The sequence below is a fragment of the Pongo abelii genome, chromosome 7, assembly GCF_028885655.2.
Source record: "Pongo abelii isolate AG06213 chromosome 7, NHGRI_mPonAbe1-v2.0_pri, whole genome shotgun sequence".
Taxonomy (NCBI): domain Eukaryota; kingdom Metazoa; phylum Chordata; class Mammalia; order Primates; family Hominidae; genus Pongo; species Pongo abelii.
Genome location: NC_071992.2, coordinates 131,011,270 through 131,027,690, shown reverse-complemented (window position 1 = coordinate 131,027,690; position 16,421 = coordinate 131,011,270). Strand labels below are relative to the sequence as shown.

General features: G+C 34.4%; 1 long non-coding RNA gene across 1 annotated transcript in view; it reads right to left on the bottom strand.

Annotated features, from left to right (window-relative positions):
* Positions 1-4,343: 4,343 nt before the first annotated feature.
* The window catches only part of LOC129060808 (uncharacterized), an 89,023-nt gene continuing 76,945 nt past the window's right edge, over positions 4,344-16,421 (bottom strand). The window contains exon 4 of the long non-coding RNA XR_008527704.2: positions 4,344-4,795. This is a non-coding gene — a long non-coding RNA (uncharacterized LOC129060808). The remainder of the gene's footprint in view (positions 4,796-16,421) is intronic.

Sequence of the window (16,421 nt, the reverse complement as noted above, 5' to 3'; positions counted from 1 at the left end):
TTTAAATTTGTCAGTAAAGCCTCTCCTGACTAATTTATTTAAAATTGGATCCCCATTCCCTTTATTATTGTCTATAACATTTATCATTTTGTCTTTTCTCCCCTTCCTCCTTTCCTTCCTTCCTTCTTCCTTTCTTCCTTCCTTCTGTTCTTCCTTTCATCCTTCCTCCTTTCCTTCCCTCCTTCCTTCCCCCTCTGACTCCCTCCCTCCTCTTTTCTCCATCTTTCTCTCTTTCTCTGTCGTTTTTGTTTGTTTGTTGTTTTTTTTTTTGAGATGGAGTCTCGCTCTGTCGCCCAGGCTGGAGTGCAGTGGCGCGATCTCGGCTCACTACAAGCTCCGCCTCCCGGGTTCACGCCATTCTCCTGCCTCAGCCTCCCTAGTAGCTGGGACTACAGGCGCCCGCCACCACACCCGGCTAATTTTTTTGTATTTTTAGTAGAGACGGGGTTTCGCCATGTTAGCCAGGATGGTCTCGATCTACTGACCTCGTGATCCACCCACCTTGGCCTCCCAAAGTGCTGGGATTACAGACGTGAGCCACCGCGCCCGGCCTCTCTGTCTCTTTCTTTTAAAATCATGTAGTTGATTGAAAAATTACTTTGAATGATTAAATAACTGCTTTTGGCAACTAAAATGTAAGTCTCGAGGTCAAGGAGTTTTGCTTGTTTTGATCACTGCTGTCCTCTAAAAGTGTAGACAGAACTATGACAATAGGCAGACACTAAATAAATTTTTATTAAATAAATGAATTAATTATTTCCTTCTTTCCTTCACCATTGGATAGTGGAATAATGCCTTTCCAGTGTGAACTACCTTTTGTCTGTGTTATTGATCCTTTAAAATATATGCTCATTAATTACTCCTGTACCTTTTTCCTTTAGTATTTATCATCACTTATCTTATGAATATATTCAAATTTCCCTTAGCCTTGAGAAAACCTGTAGCACTTCACCTGCTTATCACATGGACATGTTGTTTTGGCACAGAAATTTACATTCAGCACTTTTACCTTGGCTCTTCCCTTCACATTTCATTCTTTACAACCTTGTTTCTGTTTTTTTAATGCTTCTGAAGTTTCCTAAATTGTTGTCAGTTTTGGCCTATTGTTATCATTAATCCATCAGCTTATTTCAGTCCCTAGGTGGTTTGATCTCTGGATAATATTTTGAGGTGGAGATCATTCTATTTTGGAGAAATTTATCTCATGATTAGTGAAGTAGAAAGGAATTAGATGACTGATTCACTCTTACTTCCATTTCTTTGACTTTCAAAACAAAGAGTTATTGGGAAATTTTCCTAATAAAATATTTCTGCAGCTTTCGATGAAAAAGACACTTTAGCTAACAACCTTAGTTTAAAGCAAATATCAATGACACTCTTTAACATAATCATCTAGCTAATACATATTTGTTGAAAATACAACATGAACATGGAAAGAAATATTTACTTAGTTCAAGAAAAGGAAAGCAGACTTTCTATTGTTAAATTAGTATCCTATTTATTATAGCATTTTTCTATAATATCAAGGATAATATAAAGGAGTAGAAATAATAATTTGTAACTACATGACACAGATGTAGAAAATATGTTTCCAAAAATAAACCTGTGAAAGATTTGTTGTGATAAAACTACAAGTTCCATGATCAGTTGAAAATGTGAGTGATAAAAAAAGTGCTTATAGGAAATATATAGTTCATAAAGAGTTTTGATAACATTTGGATTTTAAAATAAATATCTTATATATTCATGGTATCATTATTCTGAGGAAGCTTAACTTTAGAAAATTTATGGGTTTCACAAAAATTACACAGATTATGGACCTTAGTTAATTTTAGTCCAGAACTCAAGCTTTTGACTTAGTACTGTTGTACATGTTTAGAGAAGTTTGCATTTCCCTGCTTTCCAGTTTCTATGTGGAGGAATTTCCACTAATGTATTAGTTCTCGAAGTTCAGTTCAAAGACCCCTGGAGATATGGAGCCCCTTTCACAGGGTCCATAATGTCAAAATTATTTTTGAAATATTAAGTTGTTATTTGACTTTTTCTTTTTTTTTATTATACTTTAAGTTCTAGGGTACATGTGCACGACGTGCAGGCTTTTTACATATGTATACGTGTGCCATGTTGGTGTGCTGCACCCACTAACTCATCATTTACCTGAGGTATATCTCCTAATGCTATCCCTCTCCCCTCTCCTCATCCCACGACAGACCCCAGTGTGTGATGTTCCCCACTCTGTGTCTAAGTGTTCTCATTGTTCAATTCCCACCTATGAGTGAGAACATTTGGTGTTTGGTTTTCTGTCCTTGTGATAGTTTGCTCAGAATGATGGTTTCCAGCTTCATCCATGTCCCTACAAAGGACATGAACTCATCTTTTTTATGGCTGCATAGTATTCCATGGTGTATATGTGCCACATTTTCTTAATCCAGTGTATCATTGATGGACATTTGGGTTGGTTCCAAGTCTTTGCTATTGTGAACAGTGCCGCAATAAACTCCCTTTCTTTCACAAAAAAAAGGTAGAGATTTCAAGAGGCTAGCTGGCATGTGGTAGGGTAACAGATTGAGTGCTGAAGCAGATTTGAGAATGTAGCTGTCTTCTATTAAACAAAGCATTATAGAGATTTGGGAAAATATAGAACAATGACACTTCTAACACTCTTATATTTTTTAAAATGTCATTTTTATAAAAATATATTCTTTATTTTAACATGTTATATGTTTATTTTAGATTAATTAATCAATAACTATGTTAAATATTTCTGAGCTTTTAATTTCCAGCACAATGTCAATGAATTTCATCCATAAATAAAAGCTTTTTAAGGTATCTGATAATTTTAAGCATCTAGAAGAGTTCTGAGACCAAACGTTTAAGACCCAGTACCCTAGAGTAACGATGCTAGTAACACTTCTTGTCTTATTATCACTTCCCTGAGGAAGAAGGATAGGTCATTAGATCAGTGGGTTAAATCCATTGTACCATATTTTGACTGCCACTTGTCATTATCTGCGTCTGATTTCTTAATTGTTTGAACTTGAGAAAAGGGAGAAAGGGAGATTGTCTATTGCCGTCTCATGAAACACATGCTATGAAGAGAACAAAGGATTTAAATTTATTTCATTCTAGACTTTGGATATTAGAATAATTACCCTTCTTGTGGCATACATTTGTAAAATAAAAAAGTTGTGATGAATTAAGGTCTCACTTTTACTATCCTTTATTTTAAATAAAACCCATTGGTATAATGATTATATTATACCAAAATATGTTACCTCCCATCCTCCTTCATCTTAGGTTCTATTTCTTATGAATATACTTAGAAGATAAATATTAACCTACTCCTAACAATTTTACATCTAAATATAAATTCTCAAACATCAAGAATTTTCCATTTGAAATATAGTTTGTCAAATGTTTACAGAGATTAATAGTAGCTTTGTTTCTGAATTAGTGATTTCTTTCCAGAAGAGTATTTGCTTATTGACAGAGAAAATGACAGTAATGTTAATATCTTTGATCAACACTTGAGATTTGAAGAAAATCACTAATGAATTAAGTTGGCATAAGAATCACCTATATGATGCAACTTTGATGTGCTGTGCAAAATTTGGTGAAAGTTATGGAAAAATAATCTCAGAGTGTTAAACATATTTTCCTAGGTTTCCCTCAGGCTTTGAAAAATATTTACACTGGATAATTTCAAAGGAAATTTCTAAAACCTGTCTGCCTAGATTGGAATATTTGTAAATCAACATACACAAAGGTAAAAATATACATAAACATAACCTGAGAATTAAATTCTAGATATATTACATGAGTTTTTGTATGCTATTAGGAATGAGGATAAGCTGTCCTGCACTTAATCTCATGTAAATATTTAAAAACTAGTGAAATATTATATTAGCTGTTTATTCAGAAAGTTATATTAGTGTTTTAAATTCTTAGCCAACATTTGTGATTTGAAAGTTTTAAGATGATTATGTTATGTTATAATACACCTTCTATTGAATACATGATATGTACTGGGTAGTATGGTAGGTAGCTGGAATAATAGTACTTTGAAACCTCTTAAAAACATAAAAATTCCTAGGCAGCTTCTGGGTGATTTTAGAAGCATAGATAAAAGCTATTAATGATTTGTTAAAATAGAAACACTTATGGATAATATGCTAAGAGAATGCAAGGAAGAAAGTAAATAATATTTCTCAGAGGAACTGGGAAGGAGTATAGGAACGGTTATATTTAAGACAAGCTTTTTAGAATATGCATTCTCCAAGTAGAGAAAGAAAATAATTTAATAATAAAGACTACAGTTTCAGCAGGGGCATGAAAGATTAAAATGCTTAGTATATCTGACAAATTAGATAATAGAATTAAATATGTTCAAATAGAAGTAGCCTTAAGAAAAGATAAGTAGAGTACCATGGTGTAGCAGACACTGTTGTGGCCTGGCCATGTCTCCTTGGGTTGTATCCTCTACTGCATCCTGACCTATTTTCAACTGTCTGAGGGCTCTCTCTGGTGGCTGAAGCCTGCTCTGGAAGTATTCTGCTCTGGAGAATAATGGTCCCCTGGAGCTACCTTCTGCTAATGAATACAGGTTAGTTGGTGTATTAATACTCCAGCTCCCTCACCTTTTGGCTGGCCAACTCTAAGGTACATGTTCTTCACTAATTCCTTGAACTCCCCAGAAGGATAAGGCTCCAATCGTACCATGATAATGGTTTTAATACTGCATTATTTATTGGCTGACTTGTTTTTCCTGTCTCACTTTCTTCTCTGTTGGTGTAGCCTGGAATTAAACATAAATAAATTAAACAGATTCAACTGACTGTCATACTCTCTGCTGCTTGTGGAATGTAAACTAAGACACATATATTTAATGGATATGTAATATTATCGGAGAACAATTATGCCTTTTCATATTCTATAGCATGGATCTGTACCAATATCTTGCTTTCTACTCTCTCAAGCTCACTAGACAAAGTATATGACAAGTAATATAAACGTATAATTTGGTGTAATGTGATTGTGAAAGCTGAACATTTCAGTGTTTGGCTAAACCCTAACCCTAATCCTAACCATAATCTAAGAAATATGACCTTTGTTTTAATGCCTGTAATGCTTTCTTACTTAAAACAGGCCATGAGCTGGCGCTTAAAAGCTAAGAATTGAGAGACAGATCAGTTTGATGGTTAGTGTTCTACTTCTGCCATTTTCTTATTGTGCAACCTTTGACAATTATTAATATCTGTTTTTAATATGAAAAAGGACAATTATAAATGTAAAATAAAACATTCAAACTCTTAACAGAGTTCCTATTATGCACAAGAATACTCATTAATTGTGACTTACTATTTTTTTGTTGATTTTATTGTTAGGCTAGGTGTTAAGATACTCAATATGCAGCAAAATATAAATTGAGATTTTTAGCTTTAAAATTAAACTATATGTTCACCTTCCAGATTATTTTATCACATTGGTTATTTAGAATAATAACCTTTAGAATTCAGGAAACTTTACTATGTATGTGCCAGACTCTGTTAAGTCATCTTCGAATACTTCCTCATTTATGACCTAACCTAATAAAAATCTTATGAGGATATTCTATTTTTCCAGTGATTAAATTAAGGCAACCAACTGTCCATCCTGTTTTGCCTGTCTCTAAAGAGTTTCCTGTGACATGGGCTATTCAGGGTGAAATCCAGGAAACTCCCAGGAAAACCAGGATGATTGGTCAGATGAGAACAGAGTATCAGTGAAGATAGCAACTTCAATATCACAGAGATTGTAAGTGAAAATGTTTTGAGTTTAAACCTTACTCGTATTGATTAAGAAAACCATGTATCCTTGCCTCTTTGTAATAGGTTTGTTCACATTGTCTATTCCTCTAAGAGAAATTTCCATGTTATGTTGTCGTAAACCTCAGGAGGGAGCTGAAGACCCGTTGGAGCTGTGTTTTCATCATGGGAAGTACTAATCCTCTTTGAAAAGCATTTTTGAAATACGGAAGAGCATTTTTGTTGCTACTATTATTCTGTGAGCACCTCTGGAATTAGTGGAATGGTCTCACAAAATAAAAAATTTTCTCAATTTTAACATGATTTTTGAATGCTGTGTTAGTCATTCATATAGTTATCCATTGAATCCCGTTTATATATAAATCACAATTTTAATAGATTTAAAGAAATAACCATTAAATAAGAAACATAAAGGATATAAACAATAGTTGATAAAAACATTTTATTGTTATTGAAAATTATAACAATGATTAAAAGGTATCTTTTGAGCATTACATATTAAAATGTTATTTATCTGAGGGTGTCTATTTATTTCAGTCTTCTGGTAATGTCTCCACATTTCACTTATTTTTTGAGACAGAGTCACGCTCTGTCACCCAGGCTGGAGTGCAGTAGTGCAGTCTTGGCTTACTGCCCTAGGTTCAGGTGATTCTCCTGCCTCAGCCTCCCAAGTAGCTGGGAATTCAGGGGCACGCCATGACACCAGAAAAATTTTTGTATTTTTAATAGAGAGGGGGTTTTACCATGTTGGCCAGGCTGGTCTTGAACGCCTGACCTCAGGTGATCCACCGACCTTGGCCTCCCAAAGTGCTGGGATTACAGGCATGAGCCACCACGCCCAGGCTACATTTCATTTTCTGTATAGCTCATCTTACTTTTTCTCTCCAATTTGTCTTATATTACATTTAACTGAGTAAAATATATTTCCTTTTGGATTTTTTTTAAGTTTTAGAGTCTGAATGCGTGTCTTGTCAGGTGGTGGTAATTCAATATAGAAGATTTATTTTCTGTAGCACTTGCATGCTATACCATAAATACAGAATTACGTGGACACTGTCCTATTAATAAGGCCATTTGTGACCACGTGATATTTTTTAGTTCCTCGTTTTTGGAAATCCTTAACTTGCTCTAATATTTTGTTTCTGCTTCAATTAAAACTATATAATGTATACTTTTTCTGTTTTCATATAACAAGAAAGTCTGGTCTATTACTAACTTACTGAAATACCGGTAGTTATTCTGATATCAAAGTTTTTACTAAAATTTCTTCTAATATTACTTCTTATAAAGCACAGATATGCATAAACATGTGGCCACTTTATTTTGTCTTCCATTGTGGTGATGTCTGAGTATTTATATATTAAAATTTACATAACAATTATAACTCATGTCCCATTTTCCTCCATTATACTACACTGGACATTATTATTGTTTTTAAAATTTTGTGTTTGGCAACCTATATTATGTATTAATTTAATTTTAAAATAGTAGAGTCAGAATTACAGTATACACTTTCAAAAAGAGGTATCTAGTAGGGAAGGGTTGAGAACACATACATTCTATGAGGTTGTCTTCAGCAATAGAAAGATTATTTACAAGTAATAGTAATAGTTTTAAGAAGTGGATTCACTTGATAAAGTCACTTTTCTCCAATAATGACTGAGTTTAATTTAAGTCTTGGGAATTCTATTTATATATGAGAATACATTATTGAGCAGGAATTACTAATACCTAGGATATAATGCATGGGATGTTTTATATATTTTGAGACGCAGCAGTGCCTGACATCTGAATGTACCATGACAAAGCACTTTTGGAGAAAGTTGGCAAGGATTGTGTGAAAGGAAATGTGATAAGTTACAACTACAGTGGTTCATAGAATCTTATTAAAAGAGGAGGGATGAACAAGAGAAGTAAGAGAACAAAGAACCATAATCCTGAGGATGAAGCCTCCAAGGGAAACTGGAAATAATGAGGCATATATGTGTGTAAAATAATACTATGGAAAAGATTAAGATGCAAAAAACCCCTAAAAGTTAGAATTCACATTTTTAAGAAACTGAGTTGTGATTAATTGAGTATTCATTGAAACAGTTTTTGTCTGGTGATAAGGAAGGTTGTAATCTGGGGGTATAATAAAGACCATTTGCCTAACAACATACTTGCGCAATATTACTTTTTGGTATTCCTTCAATAGAAAAAAATTTACCCTCCCACTATGATTTAGCTACATTCCAGGAAACAGGAAATAAATTGACTAAGAAATCTTGAAGGGTTTTTCTAGTTTCTAGTATGAACAACAAATACTATCTGAGAGTACTTATCTCATGCTATACATACTGGCCAGGAATTTACATGCAATGTTGTTTATTCCTTTCAATGACCTCATGTGCAATATTATTTTACCCACTTTATAGATGACAAAGCTGAGCCTAACCAAGTAATTTAAACAATTTCAGAGAAATTATATACGATGGAGGTAGAATTCAAAAACTGGCATAACTTTATTATTTATTTAAGTATTCATTTACTTATAAGTTCTACATATTCATGCTTAGAATAGGCTGGGTCTAAAAAAATAGATTTAAATACTATGATAGATTTGCTGACCTGAAGCAAAATTCAGGATGCTATTTATAAATTAGATCTTACTGTTTTAAAACTTGATCAAAAGGGTCTAAAAAAATCTGAACTCTATTTTTCCACTGTCTCTTTCTCTTTTCTTCGATTTTTGTGCCATATAAATTAATGCAGATCCTTCTACTTGACCTTCCATAATTAATGATACTACCATCTACTAAGTTTGATTGTGTTGGTGTTTACTCTCTTAGTCTTATCTATTTTTCTTTTTAAAATTATTTTTCATTTCAATTTTTATGAACACACAATAGCTGTACATATACATAGGGTACATGTGATATTTCAACACAAGTCTGCAATGTGTACTGATCAAATCTGGGAAATTTGGATATCCATCACCTCAAACATTTACCATTTCTTTGTGTTGGAAACATTCCAGATCTACTCTTTTTTGCTATTTTGAAATACACAATAAATTATTCTTAACTGTAGTCACCCTGTTGTGCTACTGAACACTAGATCTTATTTCTTCTAACTGTATTTTTGTACATTTTATCTTTTAATAAAATAGCTTATTCAACAAATATTCACAAATTGCATTATATCTTCCAGATTTATTGACATTGTGTGCTATTTGAATCTCTCTCTCTTAAGTTCTCTTGAATCTGACTTTTCTCCAACCATTGACTTATTACACATTTATCAGAATACCATGCTTGAATTATCGCATTGATGCTCTGTCTATCTGGGCTATCATTTTTTTCAGCATTGTCTTAGAGTGTACAGCTTTAAATTAGAAAGGCATTGTGGTGACAAAAGAAAAACAAAGACGTTATATTACCTAAGATAATTATCTTCATTTCATCTAAAAATTTATCTCGGTACATTTCTAAATCCATTTTCTCAGTTTTCCAAGAAGCTGAGCCAACATCAAGGATGAGGTGCATTGTTGCAACACCAGCGATCTTAGTTTTCCCAGGACTGATGGTTTTCCCAGGATGTGAGACTTTCAGAATCAAAAATGGGAAAATCCCAAATAAATCAGGATGACTGGTCATCTGAGGAGGTATATATCATGTAATAAGTGAGTGGGAGGGAGGGACTAAATGAGGGGAGAATGTAAAGGCAAGCAGAGGAGCTATACTAAGCAAGCATGGCCAACTGCCTGATCAATAGAGAAATTAATTACAGTAAAATTTTAAAAAAATAAAATAAAATCATTATATGATCATTTTTTTTAAAAAAGAAAATATTTCTCTGGAGAATTGGGCAGCTGTGAGACCTTTGCAGCCAACACTCAAGGAGGTCAAGGATGAATGCTTTCTCCATCTCTTCCATCAGCAGCAACATTCTATATTGCAAATTTAGTTATGGGTTTGTGTGTGAGGACTAGCATTGCCCACTCTTAAGTATTTTCTTAAATAAAACCAGCATTTTATTATTCTAATTGGGAGTATGATAGTGCATTACCTTCTATATCTTTAAAACTTGGGACCTAGAAAGAGTAACATCAAAACCAGTATGTGTCCTTTGGCAAAATAAATCTTTAATTTCTAGAAATAACTATATCTCCTTAATATGTCACTATGAAAATTTACTGCTTATGGGGAATCAAAGCCTTTTTTTAATTATTATACTTTTAGTTCTAGGGTACATGTGCACAACGTGCAGGTTTGTTATAAATGTATACATGTGCCATGTTGGTGTGCTGCACCCATTAACTAGTCATTTATATTAGGTATTTCTCTTAATGCTATCCCCCTTCCCCCAACCCCACTGGCAAGCCGAATCCAGCAGCACTTTAAAATGCTTATCCACCACGATCAAGTTGGCTTCATCCCTGAGATGCAAAGCCTTTTAATCCTATGGGATGAAGTAGCCAACATGCGCTACAGGAATGAAGCTCTGCTACAATAAAAGACCAAGTTTATTCCAACTGTTTTTACCTTTAGCTCATGAATTTAAATCCTCTTCAAATTCTTGGAATATTTGGCTAGTGAGTGTGATTTCTAAAGGAAATTATCTTTTCTAACAATAGTGTACTGCTTGCATTATAACACTCAGAGTTGTCAGGGGTGAAGCGGAACACTCACATATTATAGATTTAAGGAATTAATAATTCAACCCTGGAAAGATTGTATATTTGTCTGTTTTATAAAATAAATATGTTTATAAAATAATGTGCCAATTCCTCGGTTTGTTATCTGTTTAGTGTCTAAAATAGGAATAACTCTTGTCAAAGTCGGGAGAGGTGGTAGAAAGAGAGCTGAAAAACAATGGTCAGTGCTAGGTAGACAGTAGTGAGATTCCAAAACCTTTCATATAATAAATACGAAACTGAAAGGCAAGATAAAATAGGGTAATAAGGAGTAAAGCAGCAGCAAGGAAGCAGTTACACAATATGATTTGGTAATCCAAGAGAAAATAACCTAGAGAAAAACGAGTATCATCTGAAGGTATCAAAATTCACCAGTAACTCCCACATGGAGTTATTTTTGTAAAGGAAAGGTCTACTCACTTGTTCCCATTTATATGAAATACAAAGTTTTGTGTGTTTCTTATTAGTCTGTATTTCCCATTTGACCTTTTTAATTGAACTTTCAACCTACTTTATCAGCCTCAACTTGTCTCATGCACCCTATGGTCTAATCACCTTGAATCATTCAGTATTTCTCAACCACATCAATACTTCATTCCTCTTTGTCTTTACTCATGTTGTTTTCATAGCCTGAGGATGTTTCTTCCTTATTTTCACCTATAAAAAAATCATGCCTATTTTAAGGTTAAGTTCAAAAGTTTCTACTACTATGAGAACTATCCAACCTCCACACCCAGAATTAACTGCTGTCTCTTCTGCACTGCCAATGCATCTTATTAATATCTACTATCACATATCTCGCTTCATTATGTTGTCTTAGTTACCTCTTTAGGAAAAGCACCTTGATTTATTCAGTGTAATTCCACATGGGATACTTGACTGTAATGCCCACTCTGGGAGTTCAATAATATCAAGTTACTACCCATTAAGAATGGCATAGTTTGTAGGTACCCCCAAGGACTTGAGGGAGAAATGGGAAACCAAAAAATTTAACATTACCGATATTAAAAAGCCAGTCCTCCACATCAAATGCAAGGAACATATTTGAAGCTGGTACTGGGTAGGGTCACTCAGTTAATTTTTTTTTCTAGAGTCTCTCTAGAGAGGTTGTTCTAATATCCTTCCAGAACATTCTCCTTCCTTGCTTCAAGGGGCAGATTGATTTAGAAGAAAGTGGCAACATTATGTGGGATCATAGGAGGCAGAGGTAAAAAAATGGCCAAGGAAGTAGTTACAATGACAAGCAATTATGGAGACAAATGTAGAAATAGGAAGCACCAATGTTAGTACTAAATTTTTTTTCATTCATTTATTAAATATTTATTGGGCATTCATTACGTGGCAGGAAATGTTCAAGGAAATAAAATTAAAGCGGTGAACAAAAATAAAAGTAAAAAGGGACATTGAAATTATATTCTATTGGGGATGGGGCAAATATTAGGCAAATAAATATATACAGAGATAGATATCAGGTGGTGATATGTATTATGAGCCTGAAACAAAACAAAATAAAAATCAGAATACTGAGGAAAGAGAGTGCTTGGACAAGAATTGAAGTTTTGGAATGGCTACTTTGTGTAGGGTGACCAAGGATAGTCTCACTTGTCAGCTGGCTTTTGAGCAAAGACCTGGAGGAAAATGAAAATATGGAGAAGAGCATCTAGAAAGAGAGAGAACCCTGATGAAGGAGAATGCTTAACATATTTGAGTGACTCCATGAAGTCCAGTGGAAGCTGGGGGACAGTAGTAATAGATGAAGTTAGGAAAGTATTTGAGAGACAGGAAGCATGGACTCTTGTAATCCATTTAAAGACGTTTCCTATATTCTTTGAGTGAAAGACATGGGGAACCATTAAAAGATGGTGAACAGGAGAAGGTTATTATTTATGTCTTTAAAAATGTTGCTGTTTTCTTTCTTGTTAATAGACTGTTATAGGACAAAGGGAATGCACTGAGGCCATTTCAAAAGCTCATTGCAGAGGAAAGAGCCAGGGTAATTGGTGTAGTAGTAGTGGGAAGAGGTAGTTATAGGATGTATTTTGAAGGTAGACCTATCAGGGTATACTAATATTGAATGTGGATATAAGAAAAGGAGAGGAATTAAGAATGAATCTGAGGTTGCAGGATTGAAATCTAGGAGCTGTTTAGGAAATATTACATTTGAAATGCTTATATCTAAATAGTGATGTTGAATAGGCAACTGACTAATAAAAGCTGGAAGCTCATGTGAAATGTCTGAGCCGGAAATGTAAATTTATAGATTATAATTTTAGATATTGTTTAATGCCGTGATACTTAATGAAATCATCCAGGAAGAAAAGATATCTGAAGTATGTGCTCCACATATAGAAAATATGGGGATGAGAAGGATCTAGCAAAAACAATACAAAACAAAAAAACAAATATATATATGGACTCTTTTTTTATATATCTATATATATTTTTGCACTGAAAAGGAGACACTCATAGAAGAATTATCAAGAGGCAATAGTGTCATGGAAGTCACATGACAGCAATGTCACAAGTTGCTTCTAGGGTTCATAAGATGAAAGCTAATTATTTATAGGGACATAACAACATGTTAGCATCTTTGCAACCTTCACAGAGATCTTCCAATAGATTGATAAAGCTGAATGCCTGATTTGAGTGAGAGAATGGGAAGAATGAAATCGATAATACCAGATATAAGCAATTATTTGTTGTAAAGCGACTAAGGACGGCAACCACAAAAGCAGCAGATAACCAAATGAGAGTAATTTCTTGAACTTTTAATTTAATTTTAAGGATCCCGTGTCATCAGGCAGTACTGATGGGAGATCCACAGCCAAAAAGAAATTATATTTATCATTGATATTCTGGACATTCCCACAGTTGGTATTTCAAGGGAAAATAACTGTAATATTTGTATTTCTTGTTACCTATCAGAGTGACTTAGAGTAAGTACTTCATAAATGTGTATTGACTTGCTGTGTGGATAATGGATAGATATGCAGATGAACAAAAAGTGAACCTTATGCATACGGTCATATGAAGTTAATTTCTCTACTGCCACACAAAACTTTGAAGTTTGGCTGAGAACTAGAGAAATGATATTAGTTAAATAAACAAAATATTGGGCTTTAGGAAAATAGAGAAAACACGTTTGCAGACCAGTTCTTTCAGTGGCTTTGGATGGACTCAATTCTCTCCTTTTTCTTCCTTGGAGTTCTCAAGAATATGTATAAATGTGCTGGGAATTATCTATTCTAAGATAGGAAGGAATTGCCTAAAACAGCCTGAGTCCTGTTGTTGCCCCTCCTACAGAATATAATATCATGAGTTTGGGACAAACTGCCCAGGACCGCCTGGGGTTTGTTCTTTCTTCCCCTAGAAGCAGGATATCCTTGAAAGCTTTGCCCAGTAACTCACATTGTGCTTGAGATCTGTAATGCAGGGCAGGTTTCCTTTTGGGGTCTCTCAGCTGTGCTACAAAAGGACAGCCACAATCAAGCCTCCATTTGCCCAGGGCAGCTTTCTTGAGCCCTGGGGGACTGGCTCACCACAGATCCTAGGCTTCTTTTGTCCTTTGCTGCCTTTATATAAGTAATAAACCCATTTCATATAATTTTTGCATGGGAGTGTTTTCCTCCTCACTGGACTCAGGCATTGGTAATATTGCATCCCGACATGTAGTGAGAGAAGTGTTTGCACTCGTATTCCTGGTGATTGGCATGGTGATGATCTCTTGATGTCCTTTATGCAGTGGAGGGATTGGTTGTTAGTAAACTTACTTCAGAAATTTTTCTTTAAACAGTTAAAAAATAAACAATGTAAAAATCTGATTACTGAAGAGATTTCCAGGATCGTACAAAACTGTAAATTTAGAAAAACGATTATTGGAGCCTCCATCTTGGCACTATCATTTTATTCTTTGTCATCATTCTGTAGTTATGAAAAATGTTATCTCTGCTTTCTTACTAACTACTGAGATATGTGCCCTTCTTTTCTGTGTTCCGTTCATATGTTTTTTTTTTAATTTTTGGTAATACTTGAAGATAAGAAGTCATGTTCTTGCTGTGACCTACCACTAGTACTTGGAAAACATCCTTGCTTTGTTTGGCATCAGAAACTTGTTATGGGATGTTTGCCACCACTCCACATGAGTATCCAACTCAGCCTGCTCCAGCATGTGTCTGCTTAGAGTTGCCCACTCCTGTAGAGATCTTCCTCACCCTGCTCGCGCTTTGAAAACTCATGCTGAGTTACTGGTCACTCTCCCAGCCTCAGCCTAGACACATAGCCTCATGCCATACGTGATTTAACCTAGTACCTTTGCTCTGAATTTTTCAGGAAGAAAGGCAAAATGACCAGAGAAAATAGAGCACAAGAAGAGAGAAAAGCAAGAAGAGTCATAAGGAATGACAAATTGAAAGAATAAGGCCCCTGAAGTGTTCTCATGCTTAATTCTTGCATGGCGCATATTTTTCCAACCTTTTACTTTCAATACGTCTGTGTTTTTATATATAAAGTTTGTATTTTCAAGAAAGTATTGAGTCTAACAATCATATTGAATCTGCCAAGACTTGTGTTATTGCGTTATTACATTAATGATTATTATGATAAAAATGTTATCTTTAATTTTTCACAGTTTATTTAGAGTTAAAATTGAATGATTTTATATAAAATGTTACAACTTTGAAAGAATACTATTTTATTTGCATTCATATTTTGTACTATTGTTGTCCCACATATTATATCTACATTCATAATAAATTTCATGTTATTGCACAAAAAGTTTTGCTTTGAACAAAATTAAGAAACTATATATATATAATATTTACATTTTCCCCATATTTATCCTTTCTGACATTTCTCCTTGTATTCTGTAGATAAAAATTTTATTCTAATATCATTTATCTTTATCCAGAATGACTTTCTTCAGCATTTTTGAAGTTCAAGTTTCCTGACAACAAATTCTTTCATTTTGTAATATTAAATTTTTAACCTTTATTTTTGAAATATATTTTGTTATGTACAATTTTGAGTTCACATGAATTTTTCAAAGATTCAAAACTTAATGCTATTCCATTGTCTTCTGGTCTCCATTTTTAATTAAAAAAATTTTTTTAGAGACAGAGTCTCACTTTGTCATCCACGCTGGACCGCAGTGGCAAAATCATAGCTCACTGCAGCCTCAAACTCCTGGGCCCAAGCAATCCTTTGCCCCAGCCTCCCAAGTAGCTAGGACTACAGGCACACCACCATGCCTAGCTAATTTTTAGTTTTTTTCATAGAGATGGGATCTTACTATGTTGCCCAGGCTGGTCTCGAACTCTTGGCCTCAAGTGACCTTCCTGCCTTGGCCTCCCAAAACGTTGGAATTACAGGGGTGATTCATGGTGCCCAGCCCTTTGTTATTTTTAATGGGAAGTTAGCTACAGAAATATAGATGTTTCCCTTTATGTGATGTGTCATTTTCTCTGGCAGCTTTCAAGATTTTCATTTTATCTTTGGTTATCAGCAGTATGACTGTTGTACTTAGGTGTCATTATCTTTCTATTATTTGTATACTTGGATCTGTAATTTTGTAATTTTCCTCAAATATCAGAAGTGTTTGTCATTACTTATTAAGGAATGGCTTTTCCCCACTCTAGTTCTCATTTCTTTCTGGGATGCTAATCACATAAATGTTAGACTGCTTCAGATTGTTTCATAAATCACTGGATTTGTGTGTTTACTATCATTCTTTTCTCTGTGTTCTTCAGACTGAGAAATCTGGTTGGTTGGCAGGTGCTGAAATCTCTACTGCCACTCTTTCAGCCTTCCAGCTGTTGCTTATCAGTGGGTCCCTTGCAAATACCAAATGAAGAGAAAAACAAAGATTTGAGTGAAGTTTTTATGTAGATTTAGGGCTCACTCTCTATATCTGGGTTATCTTTCTGTTTCCTCTCAATCTTATA